General features: G+C 42.1%; 1 long non-coding RNA gene across 1 annotated transcript; it reads left to right on the forward strand.

Moving 5' to 3' along the window:
- Positions 1-1,595: 1,595 nt before the first annotated feature.
- Positions 1,596-1,969, forward strand: LOC139023152 (uncharacterized). Its single transcript, XR_011474304.1, has 2 exons — positions 1,596-1,698; positions 1,801-1,969. It is a non-coding gene; the product is annotated as an uncharacterized lncRNA (long non-coding RNA).
- Positions 1,970-4,578: the final 2,609 nt, after the last annotated feature.

Here is a 4,578-nt window from a genome sequence, read left to right on the forward strand (position 1 = left end):
GAAACGTGAAGGAGGGGACTCAGTTAAGTTCATGTCAGAATTATTTGCGGATGTGCTGGGTCCGGCTATCGTTCCATCACCCCTGAAGCTGGATAGAGCCCACCGCATTGGCCCCTCCCCAGCAGGCGGAGATGACAACTCCAAGCCTAGAGTGTTTATGGTCCGCTTTCACTACTACCATGACAAGGAGCGCATCCTCCAGAGGTAGGGCAATACCAGCTACACTTCTGCAGATGCAAGGTGTTCATCTTTCCTGACCTCAGCTCAAATGTCGCCAAGAAAACAGCTAAATTCCTCGATGTAAAATGCAAACTTCATGAGGAGAAAGTGAAATTCTCCCTCCACTTCCCTGCTGTATGCACATTGAACATACCGTGGGGAAGCTACAATTCGACTCCCACAAGGACGCCCAGCGTTGGTTTGACAGTCACTTCTGAGCTGCATTTTGGATCTATGGCCTAATATTTTGCCAGGTAGCATGCATAGCCTAGCCTCTAAGTCGAAGGTATGTTTGACTTTTACGGCAGGGCTTTTCTTTCTCTCACTATTGCTGTTCCTTTTCTACTTGGCAGAAACACTAACGTTATTGAACTCTGATAAAAATGACTAATACTGTCTTGTGTGGTTGTCATTTAAGCTACACATTTGGGAGGTCCTTTTTATTTGGCTAGATGGCTAACATAGTAATGCATGGCTACAATTCCAGGCTTTTGCAGAGCTTTCCTCTTGTTTTTTTATTTCTTTTCATCTAGATACTTACTGAAGGACTTTTCACCACTTTACGCCCTATTGATCATTCGTACATGTACAGACACTCGGCCCCTTTTCTTTTTCGTAACAGGGTAACATACTGTGGGACACTTATTTGGCCATCCTTAAGACATATTGTACGTATTGCACTGATTGAAGACTCCCTGAGTCAGGACAGTTCCGTTTCACTATTATGGGGTGTTGTTGACCTACTTTACCGTTTTGTGAATGCCTTTTCAAATGTATTTCACGACTGGTGCTATGGAGCCTCCACGCGTTAGGATAGGAAGGTTTTCTGTTTATATTCACCGAAGCTGCTGTCTCTTCAACCTGCTGTCTCCATTCGCTGGGGAAGGGGACTTTGGGTTTGGTTGGAAGGGGAGTGACCTTTTTTTCGGTCCTATATTTGTATAATTTTTTTTGTCTTTGCTTTTTTCATTTGTTTTCTCTGTTATCTTTGCAAATGCTTGTTCTATTTTCACACCTTTTTTCATTTGAATATTTTAGATGGCTAACAACGCTAATAATAGCACTATAGGTAGGCCTAATCCTATAAAGTTTATATCTTGGAATACTAAGGCAATGAACAATCCTGTCAAGAGGTCTATGGTCTTTTCTCATTTGAAAAAGTTAAAAGCAGATGTGGTATTTTTACAAGAGACCCATTGACGCATTAAAGATCACTCAAGGCTGCAAAACTCCAGGTTTAGTCTGTCACGAATCCCGCTCCCTGAGTCTGTTTTTGCCTGTGTTCTGTCCTGGAGTGTTTTTCCGGTGTTCTGGAACGCACCCTGTCTGGTTGCCGGGCGACGTAGCTAGTTGGGAGATCTCTGATTACCCGCACCTGTATCCCATCAGCTATCTGCACACCTGGTCCTGATCATCACCCCTCCACTTCATAAGCTCTGACCTGACATCCATTCCCTGCCGGATCGTTAGCCATGAACAGTATGTTGTGCCAGCGTATCAGCCTCCAGTTTGATAGAGTTTGTTTTGTTGTTTTGTACGTCTTGCTTGCCTTGAACTTACCTCCGTTTGTWCTGTCTACAGTCATTCACCCGGAACACTCACCCCATCCCTGCCTGGTCGTCGGTGGCTTCTGTTACTCCCTTGGATCTGCCTATTCACTCCCATCAACTCACCTCCGCTGCCCGCTCCGCCACCTGGATCTTTCTAACTCTACGTTTAAACTTGTAAATAAATACTCACCTTCGTCCTACTCTCCTTGTCCTGGTCTGCTTCTGGGTTCTACTTTAGAAAACCGTGACATAGTCAGGTTTCCCATTCAGACTTTAACTCCAAAGCCAGAGGGGTTGCAATTTTGGTTAGTAAAAGAATACACTTCTCTACTACTGTTATTTCAGACAGTAATAGGAGATATTTAATCATAACTGGCACCATTTGGCACACACCTGTAGTATTGGTCAATGTATATGCTCCCAATTTTGATGATGTTGAATTTGCCAATGGGTTGCTGGGGAAAATCCCTTCTCTCGACACCCATATTTTGATATTTGGCGGGGATCTGAATTGTGTTATTAGCCCGGCTTTAGACTGCTCCAACCCCAGAACTATGTCTCCTTCTGCTATGTCAAAGTCCTTCTCAGATTTTATGATTCAGAATGGGTGTGCAGATCCCTGGAGATTTCAGAATCCCCAGGCAAGAGTATTTTTTWTTTTCTTATGTACACCATTCATTTTCTCGTATTGACTATTTCTTTATTGATCATAAGTTACTTCCAAATGTCACCTCTTCTGAATATTTACCCATTGTAATTTTTGACCATGTACCTTTAGCCCTTGACATTGTCCTATCAGGACAAACTCGTACTCCTCTCTGGAGATTCAATTCTCTTCTCCTGTCTGATGCAGACTTCTGTAAGGTTATCTACTTCTATTGATAATTAAACATTTTCAAATCAGATAAGCTCAACCTCTCATTCTCTCTTATGGGAATCACTTAAGGCCTATTTGAGAGGATAAATTATTTATTATTCTTCTCATTTAAACAAAACTCGGAAAGCTAAACTTGACGAACTCACTAAAGCTATCCTTGACTTAGACCATCATTATGCCCTGACGCCATCCCCAGAGCTATATAAGCAACGCTTGAACTTACAATCTGAATTCAATCTCTTGTCCACTACAGATGCAGAACGGTTACTATTGCATTCACGTGGTACCTACTATGAACATTGTGATGGGGCAAGTCGTCTGCTTGCACTTCAATGAAAACGTTGTGCTGCTACCTGTCTGATTCCCCAAATTAAAGATTGCACTCATAGCTTGATTTTTGACACTACAGGAATCAATGACACATTCAAATCTTTCTATTCCTCCCTGTATACGTCTGAATTTCCATCAGATACTGCCAATATGACTACATTTTTGGGTGAACTGGAGACTCCCACAGTTGAAACTGCAGGTGACCTTGATTCCCCTCTCAGCCTTGAAGAAGTTATTCAGTCTATCAAGTCAATGCAGAGCAGCAATGCTCCAGGGCCTGATGAGTTCTTTAAGAAAGTCTATACCAAGTTGGCCCCTTTACTTTTATCTATGTATAATGAATCACTTGAACTTGGCTCGTAACACAGGCTTCAATAGCGCTTCTCCTTATAACATTTACATTTACATTTAAGTCATTTAGCAGACGCTCTTATCCAGAGCGACTTACAAATTGGAAAGTTCATACATATTCATCCTAATCCTTATAAGAAGGGGAAAGACCCCGCTTCCTGTGGTAGCGATAGCAAGGCGTCTGGAAGTAGTCTTACCAYGACTCATATCACAGGAACAAAAAAGCTTTATAAAGGACAGATATTCATTTTTTAACATTCGTACGCTGTTTAACATTATTTATTCTGAACAATTCTCCAACTAATCTAATCTGCCTAGACGCAGAGAAGGCATTTGACAGAATTGAGTGGGAGTACCTATTTGCTGTTCCTAAATTTTMGGGGATTTGGGGACAAATTTAGCTCATGGATCCATCTCTTGTATACATCTCCCCAGGCCAGTGTCTGTACCAATGACACCCGTTCTGATTATTTTGCCCTGGAATGTGGGACACGCCAAGGCTGCCCACTGTCCCCTTTATTATTTGCCGTAGCCATTGAGCCCCTTTCAGTAGCTTTGCGGGCATCCTCGGGCAGCCTCTTTTTGAAGGTGTAATACGGGAAGGAGTTGAACATAGGTTATCATTATATGCAGCTGATTTGTTACTCTATGTAAATAACCCTGTGACCTGTTTACATTCTATCCTTTCTATTCTGGAAAACTTTGGCTCCTTCTCCAGTTACAAGCTGAATCTCCAGAAAAGTGAGTGCTTCCCAATCAATAGAGCAGCGCTACAGCTCTAGCAGACAGACTTGCCCTTTCAGCTTAGCCGGTCTGGTTTCATATACCTTGGAGTGAACGTAACTCGTTCATTACATGCTCTTTTTTTTGCAAACTTTTCTCCCCTTCTTGTGCAAATGAAAACTGATTTTCAGAGATGGGGTAGCTTACCACTATCACATATGAAGGATTAATGTTGTAAAAATTATCAGTTTACACAACTTCCTTTATCTATTTCAATCTATCCTTTTGTTTTTTACCAAAGTGTTTTTTTAAGTCAATCAATCAGGCTGTTGCCACATTTATCTGGGGAGGAAAGGTACCCAGAGTCAGTAGATCTTTACTTCAGAGAAGCAAGTTTAGTGGAGGGCTGGCACTACCCAACTATTTATACTATTACTGGGCAGCCAACTTTCAGAAATTGCTATTCTGGTTACATGCTCCAGATACACCCCGGTGCCACCTAGAGGCACATTCTTGTATTTCTTCTTC

Source organism: Salvelinus sp. IW2-2015, linkage group LG27 (assembly GCF_002910315.2).
Source record: "Salvelinus sp. IW2-2015 linkage group LG27, ASM291031v2, whole genome shotgun sequence".
NCBI classification, from domain to species: domain Eukaryota; kingdom Metazoa; phylum Chordata; class Actinopteri; order Salmoniformes; family Salmonidae; genus Salvelinus; species Salvelinus sp. IW2-2015.